Source organism: Aquila chrysaetos, chromosome 2 (genome assembly GCF_900496995.4).
Source record: "Aquila chrysaetos chrysaetos chromosome 2, bAquChr1.4, whole genome shotgun sequence".
NCBI lineage: Eukaryota > Metazoa > Chordata > Aves > Accipitriformes > Accipitridae > Aquila > Aquila chrysaetos.
This window is the reverse complement of record NC_044005.1, coordinates 1-22,770: the sequence shown is the minus strand read 5'-3', so window position 1 is coordinate 22,770 and position 22,770 is coordinate 1. Positions and strand designations below refer to the sequence as shown.

Below are 22,770 nucleotides of genomic sequence, written 5' to 3'. Positions count from 1 at the left end.
CTGCTCTTCTCTCTCTACACTGTTTTCCTGCTTCTTGTCCCTCTCTTGTTCCCAGCATCCAATTTCCTGGCTCCCTGTCTTGCACGTCTGTGTCCCTCTCTCCTTCCTCCTGCTTTTCTCTTCCCTTTTATCCCCCCATCCTGCTGCCTTTGGGCACTGAGCATTGCCAGGATTTCTTATATGCATTAATGAATAAATTTTTCCTGCCTCCTCTGTGTCCCTGGATGTGGGTAGGTGCAGGGGCAGGGATGATGTGCTGTGGGGCTTTGGCAATGGCCCCTGTTCCTGATGGGCTCCAGCTGGGGCTGGGATGGTCCCAGGTGTGGCCCGTGAGGCTGAGGATGGGGCTGGCCCTGCTGTGTGAAGGGGCTCCAGCTGTAAAGGGGGCTGCCTGGGCAGGGGAACTGGCTGAGGAGGGAGTGCCAGGGGGTCTGGCTGGTAGGTGCCTGCAGTGAGGAATGGCCAGTCCCTGTGGCAAGGAAGGATCCCTCTGAGCTGTCCCTGGCCTCTGTTGGCTACATGCGTGAGCCACCATGTATCAAGGAAGCCTTGTGGATGAGGAGCATTGAGGCGTCCACTGTGTGCTGCCGAGTGGCTGAGGGTCAGGCAGCCGGCACTGGGGAGGAGGAAGGGGCAGAGGCAGAGAGAGCAGCATCGGGGCGGTGAAGGTCTCCTGCCGGCACCAGGAGCTGTGGTGAGTTGCACGTTCTCTCCTCTACATCCTGGCCCACCTCTGCCTCCCTTCCTCCGTCTCCCTCTCTGCCTGCCCACCTATGTGTATGGCTCCTCAAAACTTGTTATTCTTCTGTCAACTCTGCCCAGTACCCTGTTGCCTTTTAAATTTTTAATATGCCTCTCTCTAACCAGCTTCTTCTCCCTGTTTTTTATTTTTTCTGCACTGCCTTGTACCCCATTACTTATAAAATTTAATTTCTATGTCTTCCCCTCTCTGTCTCCCTGACCCTATATTTTAATTCCTGTCTGTTGTGTACCCTGTTGCTTTGAAAATTTGCTTTCTATGTCTACTTTTATCCAGTTCACTGTCTTTATTTTTTATTTTTTTCCCTCTCTGTCCTGTGCCCCTGTGTCACTTTTAAATTTCCTTTATATTTCTCAGTTCACTGTGGCTACTTTTAAAATTTTTTTCTGCCCTGTACCCAATCACTTCTTAAATTTTCTTTCTATGTGTACTTGTATCGAGCTGTGTATCACTGTTTTTTAATTCTTTCCTCACTATTGTGTACCCTGTTGCTTTTTACTTTTTCTTACTATGTCTACTTTAACCTATTCACTGTCTTTAAGTTATTCCTGTCTGTTATGTAGCCCATCACCTTTTAAATTTTCTTCCTATGTCTGTCTGTTTAGTTAGCTGTCCCCATTTTTTTAATTCTTTTGTCTCTGTCACGTACCCTGTTGTGCTGGTTTTGGCTGGAATTGAGTTAATTTTCTTCCCAGTAGCTATTATGGGGCTGCGTTTTGGATTTGTGCTGAAAACAGTGTTGATAACACAGGGATGTTTTTGTTATTGCTGAGCAGTGCTTGCACAGAGTCAGGGGCTGTTCTGCTTCTCGCCCTGCCCCACCAGCGAGCAGGCTGGGGCTGAACAAGGAGCTGGGAGGGGACGCAGCCGGGACAGCTGACCCCAGCTGACCCAAGGGCTGTTCCAGATGATATGATGTCATGCTCAGCATATAAAGCTGGGGGAAGGAGAAGGAAGGGGGGACATTCAGAGCGATGGCATTTGTCTTCCCACATAGCCGTTAAACATGATGGAGCCCTCCTTTCCTGGAGATGGCTGAACACCTGCCTGCTGATGGGAAGTGGGGAATGAATTCCCTGTCTTGCTTTACTTGTGTGCGTGGCTTCTGCTTTACCTATTAAACTGTCTTTATCTCAACCTGTGAGTTTTACTTTTTTTCTGATTTTTCTCCCCCATCCTGCTGCAAGGGGGCAGCGAGCAAGTGGCTGGGTGGTGCTTAGTTGCCAGCTGGGGTTAAACCATGACACCTGTCACTATTTTCCAATTTGCTTTCTATGCCTACTTTAACCTATTCACTGTCTTTGTTTTTAATTTTATCCTCTGTCCTGTACCATCTCACTTTTAAAATCTTCTGTGTCTGTTTATTTGTTTGCTGTCCCTATTTTTTAATTCTTTCCTGTATGTCCAGTAAGCAGTTGCTTTTTAAATTTTCTTTCTATGGCTAGTTTTATACAGTTCACTGTCTATATATTTTTTTATCTCTGTCTTGCACCCCATTGTTTTTTAAATTTTCCTTCCGTATCTCTATTTATCTATTTTTCTCTCCCTATTTTTAAATCTTTTTTCCTGTCCTTTATGCCATCATTTTTTAAATTTTCCTTCTATGTCTACTTTTATCAAGCAGTGTATCACAGCTTTTTGATTCTTTCCTGGCTGTTGTGTACCCTGCCACTTCTTACATTTTCTTTCTCTGTCTCTCTCTATTATTCACCCTATCCTTGTTTTTTTTTTTTCTAGCCTTTCTTTAATGCTGTCACTGTTAAAATTTTCCTTCTGTGTCACCTTTTATCCAGTTCACTTTGTTTTTTAATTTTTCCTGTCTTGCACTCCATCACTTTTAAATTTCCTTTCTAGTTCTCTATTTAGTTTGCTGTCACTATTGTTTAATACTTTTTTGTCTGTCCTGTAGCCTGTTGCTTTTTAGGTTTTGTTCCTACATCTTCATTTCTTTAGTTCGCTGTCCCTATTTTTCATTCTTTTCCATTTTTCCTTATTCCGTCACTTTTTAAAATTTTCTATCTCTGTTAACCAGTTCTGTCCCTATTTTTTAATTCTTTCCTGTCCTGTACCCCATCACTTTTTAAATTTTCCTTCTATGTCTACTTTTATGATGCTGCATATTACTGGTTTTTAATTCTTTCCTGTCTGTCCTATACCACATCACTTTTAAAATTTACTTTCTATGTATCTCTCTCTTTTTCAGCCTATCAATATTTTTTAATTTTTTCTTTTGTCTTACACTCCATTGCTTTTAAAATTTCCTTTCTATGTCTCTGTTTTAGTTCGCTGTCCCTATTTTTGTTCCTTTATTTCCTTAATGCTGTGCTTTTAATATGGTCTTTCTATGTCATCTTTTATCCAGTAACTGTTTCTATTTTTTAATTCTTTCCTGTCTGTCATGAACTGCATTCGTTTTAAAATTTTCTATGTCTACTTTTATGTAGTTCACTGTCCCTATTTTTTAATTTTTTCTCTCATAATTCTTTTACTTTTCAAATCTTTTTTTCGAGGTGTACTTTTATCTTGTTTTCTGTCCCTATTTTTAATTTTTTCCTGTTTACTGTATCTTGTCGCCTTTAAAATTTCCGGTTTATGTCTACTTTTATCAAGATGTCACTCCCTTTTTTTAAATTTTCCTCTGTCCTGTACCCCATCTCTTTTAAATTTTCTTTCCTCATCTATTTTTAGCCAGTTTGCTGTCTTTATTTTTTAATCCATTCTAGTATGTCCCGTACCCAGTTGCTTTTAAAATTTTCTTTCTATGTCTTCATCTGTCACGTCTCAGTTTCTCAGAATGACAACTCAGGTTTGCCGATTCCCAGGTCAGGATTAAAGTGAAACGACACCAGGGATCCTTTAACTCACAAAACTCAACTTTATTAGCTCACCACAAAAATTGGCATGAAACTACGTCAGTAAACTGTGTAACCTGTGCTAACCCTACATCACCAAACATATACTACAGGCCTTGCTTATTTTTGGATCAGTTCAGGGAACACAAGGAGAGCCCTCTGGCTGAGTCACAAGGTTCAGAGCAGACCCCTTGGCTTTCTAGTCTCCTTCTCACAGAGGAGCCTAGGGGCAGCTGGATTCACTCCTAGTCCCAAACTTGGTCAATGGTTTATGTTTACAGGGATAAGATGTAGGGATTACAGAAAAGGAAAAAGAAAGAGAGAAACAAGACAGAGAGAGAAGAGAGAGATTTCACCAGTCCTGGGTCCAGCATTGGTTCAGTCAGCTGAGGGGTCCAGTCCCTGTGGGCTTGCACACCTGGGGCTTCAGTTTGTGTCCTTTTATTGTCCTTGCCCCTCCTTTGGGCAGGCACTCGAATTTATTAGGTTAATTAGGTGTCATGAGCGGTGTGTGAGCCTTTGGGACTTGGGGGTCGTTTGGGGGGTAACTTCCCCTTTCCTGCAGACATGATCTTTTTGTCCTGCATGGTGAGCTGTCCTGCTCAGCATATCAGAACGGCGTGGTGAATTGACCTGCTCGGCATATCAGAACAGCATTATCAGAACAGGGAGCTGTGCACCCTCCGGCATGCTCTGCCTCTCCTGTTGCTGATGGGTGCTGATCTGCTTCTTTTCACCTGGGGTTCCTTGCTATGCAGGGTTCCTTGTTATGCAGAGTTTGTTAAGCAGAACTTGCCCCACCATGATGTTTGAGACATTAACTCTTTCAGCCTCTCACACCATCTATTTAGGGGTTTTTGCTATTTTAGGATTTTTTCCTCTCTTAATGCCTTCACTTTTGAATTTTGTTTCTTTGTTCACTATTATGTATTTTTCTGTTTCTATTGTTTCCTTTTTTCCTATCTGTTCTCTACGTTATGACTTTTAAAATTTTCTATGTCTACTTTTATCAAGATGTCTAACCCTATTTTTTTTTATTTCCTGTGTCCTGTTGCTTTTATTTTATCTACTTGTATCCAGTTCACTGTCTTTATATTTTATTCTAGACTGTGCTATGTAATTTAAAAATGCTGTCACTTTTTAAATTTTGTTTATTTAGTTTGATGTTCCTGGTTTTTATTTTTTTCCTTTATTTTCTTAATCTTGTTGCTTTTTAATTTTTTTTTCCTACATCTGCTTTTATCTACCTCCTGTCCCTACTTTTTAATTCTTTCTTGTCTGTTGTTGTCCTGATTTTGGCTGGGATAGAGTTAATTTTCTTTCTAGTAGCTGGTATAGTGTTATGTTTTGGATTTAGGATGAGAAGAATGTTGGTAACACACTGGTGTTTTCAGTTGTTGCTAAGTAGTACTTAAAACAAGTCAAGTATTTTTCAGCTTCTCATGCCCAGCCAGCAAGAAGGCTGGAGGGGCACAAGAAGTTGGGAGGGGACACAGCCAGGACAGCTGACCCAAACTGGCCAAAGGGATATTCCATACCTTATGATGTCATGCACAGTATATAAACTGGGGGGAGTTGGCTGGGGGTGGGGAGGAGGGGGCGCTGATCACTGCTTGGGAACTAACTGGGCATCGGTAGGCGAGCGGTGAGCAATTGCATTGCACATCACTTGTTTTGTATATTATCTCCAAGTATTATGTTTTGTATATTATTATCTCCAATTATTTTATCATTATCTTTATTTCTGTTCTATTAAACTGTCTTTATATCAACCCACAAGTTTTACTTTTTTTTTTTTTTTTTTTTCCCCTCGATTCTCTCCCCTAACCCACTGGGTGGTGGTGGGAGTGAGGGAGCGGCTGCTTAGTTGCTGGCTGGGGTTAAACCACAACAGTTGGGTAGGTTGTCAATTTTAGAATTTTCTTTATGTCTCCATTTACTTAGTTTGTTGTCCCTATTTTTAAATTTTTTTCCTCCTTTAATGCCTTCCTTCTTGAATTTCTTTTCTATGGCTACTTTTATCTAGTTTTCTGTCCCTATTTTTAAATTTTTCTCCTGTGCCTTGTACCCTTTTGTTTTTTTAAAATTTTCTTTCTATGTCTACTTTTAGTTTTTGGGGGGCTCTTTTCTTGGTTCATCCTCAGGCTTTAGAGGGTCTCCTTGGCACGCTTTTATCTCTGGGGTGTAATTTGCACCCCTCTTGGTTTGTCAGAACATCACCTCTTCCTCAGAGCAGTCTTTTTGTCCTCTCTTCCATCTCGCTTGCCTCCAGTGGGTCAGTCTCCCTCATGATTACCGTGTTCAAATCTCCTCCCGAGTATCTTTGTGCCCTCAAGCCTTCTTCTGTGTCTCTGTCTACCTCAGCACCCCACTGTTTCTGTCACAATGCTTCCTGCGAGCATCCTTCTGTTCAATCACTATCCTTGAGTTCTGTAGCAGGCTTTGTTTCTTTCTTATTCAGAGACAACTCTTCTGAGGCTTTCATTGTGCCCCAGAGCACTCTTACCTTATTTACTGCTATCTTGGATGTCTCCATTCAGTCGCTCATCCCCTGAGGACATCTGTACATTGCTGGGACACCTTCTTGAGTTTTGCATTGTGTCCCAGAGCTGCCTTCTGTCTTTCACTCTCAGCACCCTTCTTCTCCCATCATCATGCCTCCTGAGGCCATCCTTGTGCCCCACAGCCCTCTTTTGGCTCTGTTGTGCACTTTGCACCCTTCTCCCTCCCTGAGAACCTTTCCTGATGCCATCTTTCATCTCCAGAATGCTCATGTTGTCCTCTAGGCTAGCTAGGATACCTCCGTTCAGTCCCTAGTCCCCTGAGGACATCTGTAGTCTGTTCAAAACCCTTCTGGACTTCTTCATCATGGCCTCGAGCCTTCTTTTGCCTGTCCCTCTCAGAAGCCCTCTGCTACTGTCACAATGTCTCCCGAGGTCTTAGATTTTCCCTGCAGCACACTTTTAGCTCTGTAAGCCCCCTTTGGACTTATTTTGTTGCAATTGCACCTCTCTGATACCTAAAAGCCGGTCGAAGAAACTCTCTAAGATTTGTTTTGGGAGTTTTAGAAAGCAGGCATTCTTTATTGCAGTGCTGGATGCACGGGGGATAGTTCCACCTAGCGTGCATGCCACAGCTTTAGCACAAACAGGTTATATAGACTAACTAATTGCATATTAATCAGATTTAGTATACATATACATAAAAATGATCATAACTGATTATCATAGTACTGCCTACATCTGATCATGTGCAATGAAGGATCCATTTGAGGCAAAGGGCTGCTTTTATGACCATCGACCCATTTGAAGTTCTTGTTGGCTGTCCTCGAAGTCTTTATTCTTGTCCTCGTTCTTTGATCTTGAAGCTTAATGCAGTTTCAATCGCATGTGGTCAGTTTCAACATTGTTCTCATCTAGCATACAGGAACATCTAGTCATAAGAGCAAAGAACTGCAAAACTTATGAATAATTACTAGTTAATCACTTGACTACAGTTTTGTAATTATGTCCCCAGCTACCCTTTGTCTACTGTTTCAACCATAATGTTAATACATGATCATTTATCAAATCTCACTTATACAGTTATCTAGCAGCAAACCAGTTTTCATCAGTCTACCTTCTAAGGGATGTGTTGTATTGTGAGCTGACCTGTTTAGCTTGAGTCCTAATTAGGGCACCTGCTAGCCTCTCCCTTTGCTGGAATTCCTCTACTCATTTGGTGTTATTTTTTTAATATGCTGAAATACAATTTGTGATTTTAATTTTTCAGATGTGTTGTCGTAAGGGTGTGGTGATGCTCAGCAGATGCCCCATCCTGTGGGAAGCACCCCCTCCATGGGGCAGGCAGTGTGGATTATCTGGTGTTGGGCCAAGAACCCAGAGTGGAATTGCTGTTGCAGATTATCCCAGATGAGTCTACCTACTGTGCATCACCTGTGGACCCCCTGGTGAAGGTAAACCTCATGCATGCCCCCCCCCCCAGCCTGTGCATGTTCTTGTGCACATATCTTACCACCCCAAACTATCCATCTAACCCACCTTCCATGCGAGTTTTTTCCCATGCCGATTGGTGGGGGCGTCACCCCCTTCCCCCCACCGGCCATGTATCCCTGAAGTTCCGTGTTTTCTTGGTGTCATTTGTGGCTGCTGCCGCCGTGTAAACCGTGGGGGGCGTGGCTTCTGCTGACCCTTTTCTGCGTGACTGCAGGGGGTGTCGTTGCCCCCCCCGGCCTGTCCTTGTGGGGCATGGCTGCTGCCCGGTCCCCCCCATGTATTTCCATGGTTTTTTTGGTGTCTTTTGCGCTTTGGGACTCTTGTACCTCTGTTAAGGGAGTCAGTTGGAGACACGCTCAGGGTGACTCTGAATCATTGCCTATTCACAGTAAATAATTTATTTCGCAACCAGAGATATTTTGGAGATGGAATTCTTAAGGGATCTAATTCTGCTTTTTGATTCATTCCTATCCAGAAGGTAGTTCTGGTAGAAGTTAGGTGGTATGCAGTGTCTTGCTAGAAATGAAGCATAACCCCAGAGCGTTTTGGCTTTTTTATAGGAAACTAAAGCACATCAATTTTGATAACAACATCGTCATTGCATTTAATGAGCTAGTTTCTTACATAGTTTAGAAGGACATCTATCGTTTTCTATCTACACCCCAGAAAAATTAAGCTTAATTCCCTACCCGGTCACATTGCTGATGCAATAGGTGTAGCTGTAGTACAGGAGCAAGTAGTGTCATTTCCTGGAGGGATTACTTTCTCTGTTCAAGGCTTTGCTTGCAGTAAATTTAAGGCAGGTGAGAACAGTGCTGCTGCTCCTCCAGCTGACTTTATAACTTTGCCCTTCCCCTTTCCCAGGTGATTGTGCTAAGGGTGGTGGGCAGAGGCTCGGGGTATTTGAGCCACAGCCTCTGCTGAGGAAGCTCATTGTGTTCCTGGGTTTCTCTGGTGTTGGTGCTCAGCTCTTCCTTGAGTCCTTTGCAGCTTTTGAGCTGGCTCAGCCCTTTGGGAAGAGGTGTCTGCCTGAGGTAAGAGCTTCAGGACCAGTCAAGGTTCAGCAGCATGTGTAGTAGAAAGTAACACTTGTATGCAGCTTTTTTTTTTTGCTTTTTTTTTTTTCAGGTCAGTAATTTTGTTTCGAGTATTCAGGGGTAGAGAGATGGTTTAATAGTATGGGTTTTTTTTTTTTTTTTTTTTTTTATTCTTCATGCATTCTGTTTTCCTGGAATTCCTGATTTTATTGAAAACAGAACCTTGTTTTTTTCACCAGTTCTGCTGTATGCCGTGTAAGTTGCTGATACCTCTCTTAACAGGACTGATGGTGACATTGTTTAGCAGGGGTTAGGGCGAGTCTCTTGTATGCATCTGTATATGGAGTTTTAGTATTTCTTGAGAAAGCAGCAGGGACCTATGAGGCACAGTGTCTTTCAGGGTCTGGGATGCTTCGTCGCCTTTTCTCACTGCCCACAGAATGCCATGTTGTCCCTAGAACCTTTGCAGCTTGTGGCAGCCCCTTGTAGATTACAAACCTTAGGACTTAACTTCATTTTGTGGGCATGTGGCAGAGCTCAGAGTCTCTGGGGAGTTGTAGGTTAGGAGGTGCCCACAGAATTTGGGATGTGGCTCAGAAGAGCGGCTCCTGAGGAGCAGCCAATGAAGGGGGTTCAGGGGTGCAAATACAGGGCAGGAGGTGTCAGGAAGCAGTGGGGTTCCTTTCCTGGCAGTTCAGAAGAAGAAAAGGGGTTTCTAAAGATATGGGACTGCTGGGGAAAGGGAGGGAGGGTTCATCAGCCGTTCTCAGATCAGTTTTGCAGTTGGATTTGGATGCCATGGAATCATAGAATTGTTTGGGTTGGAAGGGACCATAAAGATCCTCTGGTTCCAACCCCCCCCCCCCCCCCCGCAATGTGTAGGGACACCTTCCGTGAGACCAGGTTGCTCAAAGCCCCATCTGACCTGGTCTTGAATGCTTCCAGGGAGGGAGCATCTGCAGGTTCTCTGGGCAACCCATTCCAGTGCCTCGCCACCCATAGTGAGAAACTTCTTCCTAACACCTAAACTAAGTGTACCCTCTTTAGGACTGAAGTCGTTACCGCCTTGTCCTATTGATTTACACCCTAGTAAAAAGTCTCTCTGCAGGTTTCTTATAGGCACCCTTTACATACTGTGAAGTCTGCTATAAGGTCTCCTGCAAAGCTGCATGCCAACAAGCGGTCCGAGAAGGTGAGGCGGTCGTTGACTGGGTTGGTGTTGAATAGCAAAGTATTACGTGGCCGCTCGGTTAAGCTTTTCCCTTTTGTTTTGGAGGCGCTGTGTGGGCCACCTTTGGAGCGGGATGAGCGTTTGAGGTGAGCCGTGGATTAGCGAGGAGGAGCGTGGGGCTGGTGACTCTTCACGTTTGTGTCTCTCTGTATCTTCAGTACCACGACTGACGACGGCTGCAGCGTCCGACTCCTCAATGAGCATGTAAGCGTAATGCGGTGGCGCTTGTGAGGAGCGGGGGAGTTGGGGAAGTAGTTGGCATTGGCCGACGGGATGCTTACTCCCTTTTCTGGTTTGGTTTGGGCTTTTTTTGTTTTGTTTTGTTTTTTTTTTTTTTTCCCTGCAGATGACGAAGAGGAGCCTGGCAACTGCAGGAATATCCCAGTTAGCCCGTGTGGTTTTTCTGGATGATGGATTCAGCCCCTCGGCCCTCTGAAAGCTAAGTTGAGGGACCAGGGCTGGGGAGAGGCTGGGAGGAAGGGAGGAAGCTGGGAATTGCAGGGAGGGGTTTTAAAGTTATTGTAGGAGAGAGGGCTGTCCCAAAGCCGTCCCCTTTGCGCAGGCGAAGGGAGCGGGTTGCTTTTCAGCACGAGACCTGCGTGGGCAGGGCAGTTCCAGCCTGTGTCTGTGGTGGTGTGTAGTTTGTGTAGTCTGTCTTCTGTGCCTTAGATCTTCCTTGGCTCTCAATGCCATCATCAGTCTTTGCGCTCAGGGAGCGTGGCATGCGCTTCGGGAGCCGTCCCTAGGGTCTTGAATGCCCTTACTCATCGGCACCGTGCCAATCGGGTGCCTCTTTCCTTCCGCTCAGAGCTCTAAAGCGTGGATCGGTGTCGGAAGGTTCCTGCTGGTTCTCTTTTGTGGCGCTCTTCCAGGCTGCTTTGGCAGCTCTGCTCTCTAGCGCTGTGTTGTCTTGGACTAGGCGTTCTTCCCAGCATCTTGATGTTCCTAGGTCTTGATGACAGGCTTCTTGCGCATCCATCATCTTGGTTTTGAGAGTACCTTCTTGTAATGGGCCGTTACTTTTGCCTCTTGTTCTTTGGGGCTGTCATAGAGCCTCCTCTCTTTGTGGTTTTGGATGCTGTAGGTCATCTTGCTGGATGGCAACTCCCGTCCGGGAGTCATTCTTCTTGCTGAGAGTTTTCTCTCTCTTTGAATCACCTTGTTGGTAGCGTTCTGTGTTGTGTGTGTTTGTGCACGGGTGTGTTTGGCTTGGAGCTGCTCTGCCTGGGGATGTAGAGTCAGGGGTAGGTGGAACAGCAATAAGAGTCTGTGGGTGAAATGTTGATTTGACTTAATTGTTTAGGCGAGGGTTGTACAGTAATCTTGGCTCTAGTAGCGGTTGGTGGGCTTTGCGGACAGCCGTGCCGATAGTGTTTTACGGAGATAATTGGAGCCATGTGGCATGGGCTGTTGAGGGGTAATGAAGCAGATCTGAGTCTCTAAGGCGTTAAGTCTTGCATGTGATGGGCTTAAAGTTTGGCCCTTTTTTTTTTTCCCTCTAAGATGGCAGGCTGTAATTGGACTCTAGATGGTATTCCTAGATGGAATCAAGACCTCTGGAATTGTTAAGCTCTTGCTGTGCATCTTGGTGACTTGTTCAATACGGTTTTTTTTTCAGATGCAGAGGGACAAGTGGCGTGCCACAGAGCGACGGAGGAGGGGAGCCGAGCAGCGTAAGAAGGTGGGTCTGTGAGTGGAATCAGAGGGAACGTGTGGCTGGTGGCTCTATGACTAGCTGATAGGGTTCTTTTTTTTTCTTTTATTTTGAAGGTATGAAGCAAGGAGCGAAGCGGGCCATTGGTACTGGAGGTGACTCGGGCAAGGTGAGCTGCGACTACTGGGTTAAAGGAACTGTTTCTTTCGAGGTGTCATATTGTTGGCAAAGTTGGAAGCATCCCTTGTTGTTTGTTTTTTGGAGGTGGAGCACGCAGCCTTGGAGGGGCGAAGTCGCAGGCTGATGAGCAGTGTGAGAAGGTGAGGTGATTGTGGGCCAGGTTGGTGTTTAATATCAAAGTATTATGTGGTTGCTCAGTTAAGCGTTTACCTTTTGTTTTGCAGGCGCTGTGCGGGCCACCTTTGGAATGGAATGAGCGTTTGAGGTGAGCTGTAGCTTAGGGAGGAGGAGTGTGGGGCCGGTGACTTCTCACGACTGCTATGCTAATTTTGTGTGTCTTGCTGTCTTAGGTACCATGAGAGATGATGGCTGCAGGGTCTGACTCTGGAATGAGCGGGTAAGCATAACACTGTGGTGTGTGTGATTAAGCGGGGGTTTGGGAAAGTAGTTGGTGTTGGCTGATGGGTTACTTACTGCCTCTTCTGATTTTGTTGCTTTTTTTTTTGTCTTCATTGCAGATGATGAAGAGGAGCCTGGCGACTGCAGGAACATCCTAGTGAGCTGTGGGAGCAGCTCGGAACACCTGGCATTTGTTTTCAAGACTGACCGTTAGAATTTGTTGTGCTGCATGTTTGCCAAGCCTTGAAGAACTAGTTTTACAAGGTCAGGTTGGAGGATGGCCTTGTGTAGGCCTGGGAAGATGTGGCTGAAGACAGTCACGAGTATGTCTATGGAATGTTTTTATCTTTAACTGTTCTGAGGACTGGCAAACATCCCAGCTGGACCAGATATGCCCTCCTGTGCTAGTAGTATTGGCTGTGAGCCGTTAGTACTTTCTGGATCTTTGTTGAAACATATATAAGTTGGATTCTTTTGTGAAATAAAGGGAATCTTGCACAGAGAGTTTGAGCGCTTAATTGAGTCTCCGCAGATGGTGACCCCGACGTGATCGAGAGAGGACGACGACGTGATTCCCCTTCACTGCGGAGACCATGTAATCTAATGGGGAGAGTTTTGAAGAAGTGGCCACGACTCCGAGAAAAATAGATAACAGCAACTCCTGCGGAACGGGTGAGTTGCGAGATTGCGGTAGCATGGGACAATCAGTTTCCCAGGAGCATAAGCTCTACTTAGACGTTTTGCAGCAGATTTTACGGGCCTCTGGGTGTAAAATAACAGAGGGACAAATTGCTTCGCTTTTAATGTGGGTAAAGGATAATTGTAATTGGTTTCCCACAGAGGGAACTTTTGATACCGAGGTTTGGGAAAGAGTCAGGGAATATTTAAAAACGCGAAAAACTTTGGCCTTTGGTGTATCAGAACATTTAATTATGACATGGAGATTTATTTATGCTGTGCTGGTGCATTTAGAGCCGGCAGCAAAAATCATACCAATACAGCCTGATACTGCTTTTGAGGAGACGGTCTGTAAGCACGCCATTAATGAGCAGGATTCTGATTCTGATAATAATTCTTTTGTATCAGGCAGGGTGGACTCTGAAAAAGAGCCAGATTTATATCCCTCATTATATCCACCACCGCCTGCACTAACACCGTTAACGCACCAACCCCGCCGGCAGGCAGGCAGCGGGCGGGCAGCACGGGCTCCGTGGGCTCGCCGACCCTCACCACCGCATACAGGTCCCTGCCGCCCTGCCGCTGCCTCCCGCCGCTTTCGCACCCACTTCGCCGCCTGCCGCGGCCGCCGCCGTGCCGCCGCCGTCCCCCACCCCCCCACCCCAATTGCCTGGTACTCCCTTTCCAGGGTTTGCAGAACTTAAAACAGAACCTGGCTTTGCTGCACTGCCTGTAGCTCCTTCTCCTATTAGTCCCTCTAACTCTATGCCTCTGTCTAATCCTGTGGCTTCTGCTTTACAGCAGTGCGGAGAAAACATTATAGTGCCTTCAGCTCCGCCCTTACCGGACTTTGATACTAAATGTGACAAATCACTTAATGATTTGGGAAAAAATACACATAGCTTGATGCAACCTGTTGAGAAAAAGCTCTACAGCAAGGTCATACCATGTTCACTTTTCCTGTTATATACAAACCCCATACTCCACCACAGCATGACGGTTTACCTTATGAAATGATAAAAGAATTACGGAAATCGATTCGTGAAAATGGGTTACACAATTCATTTACAATGGGACTAGTGGAAGCAATTGGAGGAACTTATACTATGACTCCTTGGGACTGGAAGTTACTTATGGAAACGGTGTTGACTTCTGCTCAGTATTCTGTATGGCAGTTAGAATATAATGATTTGTCGGTGGAACAAATTATGGACAACTTGTCATCAGGGATAGCTATAGATCAAAACATGTTACAAGGAACAGGCCCTTACATTACACCTCAGGCACAAGCAGCTTTGCCAAAGCAAGTTTTCGATCAAGCTACTCGTATTGCACACATGGCTATATGACGAGTACCTGAAACTGGGCAAAGTACCATTTCATTTGCCTCTATACGACAGGGCTCTCGGGAACCGTATGTATCTTTTATTGATTGCCTTCAAGCTGTGATAACACGGCAGGTAGAAAATCAGGAAGCTGCAAAAGCATTATTATTTCAGTTGGCTTATGAGAATGCAAATTCAGACTGTCAGGCTGCACTGAAGTCAGTTAAAGGAACAGCTACTGACATTGGGCAGTATATTAAGATATGTCAAAATATAGGGACAGAAACTCATAGAGCTAACATGTTAGCTGCTGCACTGTCACAGCAACTAAATGTTCATCAAGTTACTATGAAATGTTTTGAGTGTGGAAAATTGGGACACATGGCTAAGCCCTGTCCTAAACGACAAAAATCCAAATGTGATAAACCTGTAAGTCACTTCTGCCCTCATTGTAGTAAAGGATATCATTGGGCGAATCAACACAAATCGAAATTTGATAAAGAAGGTAATCTCTTCCAGGGAAACTACAGGAGGGGCACGAGACCCGGTGCCCCGCAAACCAACAGGGTCTGGAATTCGGTGGAGGCACCACTAACCAATGGGACTGCTACACAAACAGGCATCACACAAAAAACATCTATAACATCCAGCCCGCAACTACAGGGAGTGCCGGGCTGGATTTGGCAACAGCAGCTGACCTCTTAATAAAAGAACAGAGAACTTATATTGTGGGGACTGCAATATTTGGACCTTTGCCTGATGGCATGTTAGGATTAATAATTGGACGATCTAGTGCTACGACACAGGGAATAATTGTATACCCTGGAGTTATTGATTCATATTATCAAGGGGAAATTACAATCATGCTAGCTTCAACGCAAATTCCATGTACAATTCTGGCAAACACAAAAATAGCTCAATTAATATTGCTTCCTTGTTGGGTACCTCAACACATGCAAAATAATCGAGGCGACGGTAGCTTTGATAGCACCAGGGGTCCTTTTGTATTGTGGTCACAGGAAATAACACAGCAACAGCCGATTTTAAAATTGAAAATTGAGGGTAGATGGTTTTCGGGATTGCTAGATACCGGAGCAGACGTTTCTATAATATCAAAACAAGACTGGCCAACTTCGTGGCCGTTGCAGATAGCTCTTTCTACAATTGTTGGTGTAGGAGGCACTCGACAGCCCATGCGAAATGCCAAACTTTTGTCAGTAAAGGGGCCTGAGAACCATGACGCATGGATTCAGCCTTATGTACTTGACTCATCTGTAAATTTGTGGGGCAGAGATTTATTGAAACAATGGCACATTACCCTAACCATAGTCAATTCAAGTTTATCCTAAGGGTCACTGATGTAAAACCTCTGCTCAAACTTATGTGGCTAACTTCTGCGCCTATTTGGGTCGATCAGTGGCCGTTAAAAGGGGACAAATTGATACAAGCACATAAATTAATTCAAGAGCAGTTGCAGCAAGGACACATTGTCACTTCAACTAGTCCATGGAATACACCAATTTTTGTTATTCCCAAAAAGTCGGGAAAATGGCGATTATTGCAGGATTTACGAGCGATAAATGCAGTGTTACAACCCATGGGGATTACCCAGCCGGGAACGCCAAACCCTGCAATGGTCCTAAAGAGTAGGAATTACAAGTAATTGATTTAAAAGACTGCTTCTTCGCGATTCCTTTACATCCTGATGATTGTGCACATTTTGCCTTTTCAGTGCCTAGTGTAAATAACGCGGAGCCTATGCAGCGTTAACAGTGGACAGTGCTACCTCAGGGCATGATGAATAGTCCTACTATCTGTCAGATAGTAGTTGCTGCGGCTATTCAACTGAGCCGAGACGCATTTCCAAATGCTATAATATATCATTATATGGATGATATTCTAGTTGCAACAGAAACAACGCAGTATTTGGAAAGTGTTGTGCGACATCTTGTAAATTCTTTGCACACCTTTGGACTTCAAATTGCTACAGAAAAAATTCAAACGATGCCGCCCTGGAAATATTTAGGGTGGATTCTTACAGAAAGCACAGTACAGCCTCAATCATTAAAGTTGCACACAGATATACGAACTCTGAACATGACAGGAATTCCACATTCACCTACGGGACAAGCAATAATTGAGCGTGCGCATCATGCTTTAAAGTCCATGTTGCATAAACAAAAAAGGAGAAATATGCCACCACAAGAACAGCTAGATAATGCTACGTTTACTTTGAATTTTTTAAATCACTCACCAGACTTAATGGCCAGCACAGCGATAGATCGACATTTTAAAATTCCTGATTCTATTTCACACAGACCTAAAGTACTGTATAAAGATCCTTTTAGTGGACCTGGTTGGAATGGACCTGTGGAACTAATCACTTGGGGGCAAGGGTATGCTTGTGTTCTTCTTCCCACAGGAACCAAGTGGATTCCAGCTAAACACGTGAAGCCATATCATGAGCTGACGAAACCACCTGGACAACCCTATCCTGCAGATGAAGACTCTGAATTTGAAGGAGAAGAGACAAATGAGGAGGAAGCAGCACATTGAGAATGAAAGAGCTATCACATAGGGACATTTGAAGAGAATGCAACAACAAGCTAGCGAGATGATGCAACGTGTATCCTATTCCAAAGAATACCTTTTTTAGCATACCTGGTAATAGTGGCCAGCAACAGTATTGTAAGAATTCTGATCCTTTTTCTTTGTGGATGAGTTAAAAAATGGGATTTTGGTCCCTGGATGAACACTGGGAGAGAGGTATATAGCCGAGGAAAACGCAGACTACTGGATGATGACAATATGCCGCACGTACAAAGCCCATGAACCAACAGACAGGGTGGCTATGGCTCATGCAGCGTGCCTGGCCAGCAACCGCATGCGTCATAGGCTCCCTATGTTACAATCAAGGCGTCTTTTGGCACCCGCTGGCCACGTGTGCTGAAACCCGTTCCTTTGCAAATGTATAAATACCGGGATTTTTCCGAAGAGCATCGGGCTGGTGTACGGCGAGGCCACCATTGCCTCCATGGGGACGCCCACGGAAAGCTGGCACCTACCGATTGCCGGGCTGAGCTTGCGGCGTAAGACAGCACAAGAATGTATAGACTCACAAAGATTTGGTAATGATATGTACTTCGCATCCTTATGTTTTTGTAGGAACTCAATTTCTAGATGTCACTTTATGTAACCATGCTTTTGACACTAATCTGAATTAACCTTGGTATTTTAGCTGTTTTACTCATAAGAATATATTTGAACTAAGTCTTACAGTAATCACGTAAAAAATGTTACGACTGAAATGAATACCCAGGTACAAATTGATCAACAGTACTAGAATGATTGGATGCTTTGGAAGCAGTGGTAATTTGGCTTGGGCTGTACCGGGTTTGTGTGGCAAGGTTTTGGTAGCGGGAGGGTTACAGGGGTGGCTTCTCTGGGGGCTGCTGGAGGTTTTTCCCCTGTGTCTGATAGAGCCAGTGCTGTCTGGCTCTAAGACAGACCTGCTGCCAGCCAAAGCCGAGCCAGTCAGTGATAGTGATAGCACCTCTGCACAAAAAAAGGAGAAAAAAAAAAAAAGGAGAAAAAAAAAAAGGAGAAAAAGGAGAAAAAAAAAAAAAGGAGAAAAAAAAAAAGGAGAGAAAAAAAAAAAAGGAGAAAAAAAAAAAGGAAAAAAAAAAGGAAAAAAAAAAGGAAAAAAAAAAGGAAAAAAAAAAGGAAAAAAAAAAAGGGGAAGAGACAGGGGAAAAAAAAAATTTAATAAAAACAAACGGCTGGAGAGGGGGAAGAGAGATGCGGTTGCGGAACACACAGATATGGCAGCTGAAGAGTGAGAACATGTAAGAGAAATAACCCTGCAGACACCAAGGTCAGTGAAGAAGGAGGGGGAGGAGGTGCTCCAGGCGCCAGAGCAGAGATTCCCCTGCAGCCCGTGGTGAAGACCATGGTGAGACGGGTCGTTCCCCTGCTGTCTATGGAGGTCCACAGTGGAGCAGATATCCACCTGCAGCCCGTGGAGGACCCTACGCCGGAGCAGGTGGGTGCCCGAAGGAGGCTGTGACCCCGTGGGAACCCTGTGCTGGAGCAGGATCCTGGCAGGACCTGCAGATCTGTGGAGAGAGAAGCCCATGGAGCAGGTTTTCTGGCAGGACTTATGACCCCGTGGGGGAACCACGCTGGAGCAGTGTGCTCCTGAAGGACTGCACGCCGTGGAGGGGACCCATGCTGAAGATCTTCATGGAGGACTGTCTCCCGTGGGAGAGATCCCACGCTGGAACAGGGGAAGAGTGTGACAAGTGCTGCCACTGAGGAGGATGAAGTGACAGAGACAATGTGTGATGAACTAACCACAAAACCTCATTTCCCGTTCCCCTGTCCAGTTGTGGGGGAGAGAGTGATAGGATAGCTATGGTAGGTGACTGGCGTCCAGCAGGATCAACTCATCACAAAGACAAAATGCATTATAAAATAGAATGAAATTACATTGCAATTGGGAATTTCAAAAACAAGGGCTTTGTGTAACTCCTTTACAAGGGAATGAAAGCGTATATATGAAATTAGCAGAATAAGGTGTTTTTCAAAGAATTGTCCAATACTGTTAAATGCTGCAAACACACAAATGATTAATAACCCTCCAATAGCAATATAAATTCAGATACACAAATTTAAACCTTCAAATCATGTTTTTGGATTTAAGCAATCAAAACCACCTGAGGAGCAGTACGAGGATTGCGTCAATTCGAAGCTAGAGTCCTCGCTGCCTTCCTCGTGAATCTGATGTTCCTAAACAAAAAAGGGGGAGATGTGGGAGCAGCTCAGAACACCTGGCATTTGTTTTCAAGACTGACCGTTAGAATTTGTTGTGCTGCATGTTTGCCAAGCCTTGAAGAACTAGTTTTACAAGGTCAGGTTGGAGGATGGCCTTGTGTAGGCCTGGGAAGATGTGGCTGAAGACAGTCACAAGTATGTCTATGGAATGTTTTTATCTTTAACTGTTCTGAGGACTGGCAAACATCCCAGCTGGACCAGATATGCCCTCCTGTGCTAGTAGTATTGGCTGTGAGCCGTTAGTACTTTCTGGATCTTTGTTGAAACATATATAAGTTGGATTCTTTTGTGAAATAAAGGGAATCTTGCACAGAGAGTTTGAGCGCTTAATTGAGTCTCTGCAGTGAGCTGGTGTGGTTTTTCTGGATGATGGATTCAGACCCTTGGCCCTCTGAAAGCTAAGTTAAGGGACCAGGGCTGGGGAGAGGCTGGGAGGGAGGGACACTGCTGGGAGTTGCAGGGAGGGGTTCTAAAGTTATTGCAGGAGAGAGGGCTGTCCCAAAGCCATACCCTTTGCGCAGGTGAAGGGAGCAGGTTGCTTTTCAGCACAAGATCTGCGTGTGCTGGGCAGGGCAGTTCCAGCCTGTGTCTGTGGTGGTGTGTAGTTTGTGTAGTCTGTCTTCTGTGCTTAGACCTTCCTCGGGCCTCGATGTCCTCGTCGCGCTTTGTGCCGGAGAAGCACGGCATGCGCTTTGGGCGCCATCCCTAGGGTCTCGAATGCCCGTACTCATTGTCCCGGTGCCAATCGGGTGTTTCTTTTCTTGCGTTAGGAGCTCTAAAGCGTGGATTGGTCTCGGCAGGTTCCGGTCGGTCCACTTTTGCGGTGTTCTTCTGGGCTGCTTTGGCAGCTCTGTTCTCTAGCCGTCCGTTTTCTCGGCCTGGGACTTCTTCTCCGCATCCTGACGTCCTTAGGTCTCAATGCCAGGCTTCTGGTGCATCCATCGTCTCGGTTTTGACGGTGCCGTCTTGTAACGAGCTGTTCCATTTGACTCCTGTTCTTGGGGTCTGCCATAGAACCTCCTGGCCTCACGGTTGCGGCCCTGTAGGTCATCTTGCCCGATGGTGCCTCCCATCCGGGGGTCATTCTTCTTGCTGAGAGTTTTCTCTCTCTTTGAGTCACCTTGTTGGTAGCGTTCCTCGTGGCGACATTCTGCGCATAGGCGTGTTTGGCTTGGAGCTGCTCTGCCCAGGGATGTGGAGTCAGGGGTAGGTGGAACAACGATAAGAGTCTACGGGTGAAATGTTGATGTGCCTAGACCATTTAGGCGAGGGTTGTACAGTCATTTTGGCTTGAGTAGCCATCGGCGGGCTGTGTGGACAGCTGTGCCGATAGTGTTTTACGGAGACGATTGGAGCCGTGTGGCAGGGGCTGTTGAGGGGCAGTGAAGCGGATTTGACTCTCTAAGGTGTTAAGTCTTGCACGTGATGGGCTTAAAGTTTGGCCCTGTTTTGTGTGGTGGTTTTTTTTTTTTTTGGTTGGTGGTTTTTTGTGTGTGGTTTTTTTTTTTTTTTAAAATGGCAGGCTGTATTTGGACTCTAGATGGTCTTTGTAGCTGGAATCAAGACCTATGGAGTTGTTAGTCTCTTGCTCTGCATCCATGTGACTTGTTTGATATGGTGCTTTTTTTTTTTTTTTTTTTTTTTTCAGATGCGGATGGACAAGATGCGTGCCACAGAACGACGGGGGAAGGCAGTGGAGCGCCGTAAGGAGGTGGGTCTGGGAGTGGTGTCAGAGGGAAGATGCAGCCGGTGGCTCTATGAGATTGCTTTGCTGTGCTTTGTGGGTTTTTTTCCTTTGTATTGTTCTGTATTTGCCTTTGTCTTGCGTTGTTTTGCTCTGTATTTGTATTGACTGTCATGTGAGATTATCTCGCATTGTATGACCTTTATTTTGTTTTTTCTGGCATTGTAGTGCTCTGTGCTTTTATTGACTGTCATCTGAGACTATCTTGCATTGTATTGCTTGATATTGGTTTGTGTTCTGCTGCTCTGTACTTGCATTGTTTGCCATCTGAGACTGTCTCACTTTGCATGGCCCTGCATTGTGTTTTGTATTGCAGTGCTCTGAACTTGTATTGAGTGCCATCTGAGACTGCCTTGCATTGTCTGGTTCTGTATTGGTTTTGTATTGTTTTGGTCCGTACTTGTATTGACTGTCATCTGAGAGTCTCTTGTATTGGCCCTGTCCTGTTTTGTCTGGTATGGCTGTGCTCTGAGTTGTTTTGTCTTGACTGAGATGAGTACTGCCTTGTATGGCATTATATTTGCATGCAAATTGCATGGCTCTATGTTTGTGTGTGTATTGTATAGCATTGTAGAGACAGCTTAGAAGGCTTAATGACTTTGGGTTCTTTGCATGCAAGGAGTTGAGTGGATCACAACTGGACTGTGAACTAGTATAGAGTAAGGCAGTAACTGGGCAATGGTTCATATTGTTTATGCGGATGCTTTGTGACAAGCCTCTAGAAATGGTCAAGGCCTTGAGGTCTGAGTAGCAGTGTGACGGGCCTCGGAGTGATCGGTAACTTTGGGACATCTCTGTGTTTGTGATGCTCTGGTTTTTCAAGTGCCATGGAGGACACTGACTGTGAGGATGTGTTAGTTTTGGAATAGATGGGAAGCAGGATAGGGGAGCGGTGGAGGACTTCTCTCTCAAGGATGAAGTGTCTAATAAAAAGCTTTGTGTGTTGTTTTTGCAGGTGATGACAGGGCACGAGGTGCTTGAAGGAACCTTGTGTTTAGGTGATATGGCTGCTATGGAGGTTGAACTGTGACACGTGGCACTGTGAAAGCTCAGTATCAGGTTGAAAATGCATGGATGGTGGAGATGGTGTGTGTTGAAACATTGGTGTAACGGAAGGGTAGTTTGTGGGGAGTTTGGAAGGAGGTTGGGCTCGGGCCAGGGTTTTTGCAGGTAGGGCGATTTTTGAGTCCCCCGGTGCCGCAGGCACAGGGTGATGGCCCTTTGATGGTGATGGGCAGTTGCATGGATGAGTTGAGAGTGAGGACTGGCATGTATGTGATCTGAGTGGTGTGTTGTGAATGTGTGTAACCTTGTAGGGTTATGTGGTTTAGCCTTGTTATGTTTTTTCCTTTCAGGTTGGATGTAGAGTTGAGATGTTTTTCGGGGGGGGGGGGGGGGAGGAGAATAAAAAAACCCAGCTGGGATATGGGTTGGTTTTTGGTGCTGTCCCATCTTGTTCCACCACCCCCCCTCCCTTGTTTTGTTTTGTTTTTTTTTTTCCCCTGGTCCTAGCTGGTCCATGAGGCGATGCTGATCGCCAATGTTCGGACCAGGGTCCGGCTTGGGCCAGGGTTTTCACAGGCAGGGCAATTTTTTTTAAGGCTCCTGGGAATGGTGTTCCCATGCAGTGCTGCCCTGGAATGTGGTAATTGCCACTTAGCGCAGGGAATTATGTTGTTCAGCGGATGGTCTTTGGAAGACAGTTGAGGATTTTGCGGGTGGGGGGGGAGTTGGAGTAGATAGCCAGCATTTGAGTAGGCCAGGGTTGTGAAGTGCGTGGGTGTAACTGTATTTTTCCGTGGTGGGTTTGTCATATATTTGGGTGCTCTTTGTTGTTTGTGATGTAATGATGTTTTTCAATTTTTATTTTTGTGCGTAGGTGTGGAAGTGGACAGTCTGTCAAGAGGAGCGGAGCTCACTTGTTTTCTGCCCAGGAACAGGGATCGTGGAGGTAAACCTCTGGATGTGAAGCGACAGATGTAATGGGAGTGAGGAATGTGGAAAAGACCACTCCGTAGAGAATTGCAGGCACTAAATAGTGGCATTTCTTCTTAAGGTAATGCTAAATTTTTGGAGTTTAAA

At 45.3% G+C, this 22,770-nt stretch overlaps 2 long non-coding RNA genes across 5 annotated transcripts; one reads left to right on the top strand and one right to left on the bottom strand.

The window, feature by feature from the left end:
- Window positions 1–1,225: 1,225 nt before the first annotated feature.
- Window positions 1,226–2,133, bottom strand: LOC115336172. Its single transcript, XR_003921648.2, has 2 exons — window positions 2,049–2,133; window positions 1,226–1,284 (listed from the first exon to the last, which is right to left on the bottom strand). It is a non-coding gene; the product is annotated as an uncharacterized LOC115336172 (long non-coding RNA).
- A 7,952-nt stretch (window positions 2,134–10,085) lies between these two features.
- Window positions 10,086–22,761, top strand: LOC115336158. Of its 4 annotated transcripts, none has more exons than XR_003921646.1 (8): window positions 10,086–11,556; window positions 11,646–11,698; window positions 11,794–11,849; window positions 11,934–11,974; window positions 12,060–12,106; window positions 12,228–12,265; window positions 20,593–20,655; window positions 22,568–22,761. It is a non-coding gene; the product is annotated as an uncharacterized LOC115336158 (long non-coding RNA). The 4 variants fall into 4 exon arrangements; XR_003921645.1 differs by lacking the exon at window positions 22,568–22,761 and adding an exon at window positions 21,644–22,064; XR_003921647.1 differs by lacking the exons at window positions 20,593–20,655; window positions 22,568–22,761 and adding exons at window positions 12,641–12,780; window positions 16,534–17,043.
- The last annotated feature ends 9 nt before the right edge of the window (window positions 22,762–22,770 follow it).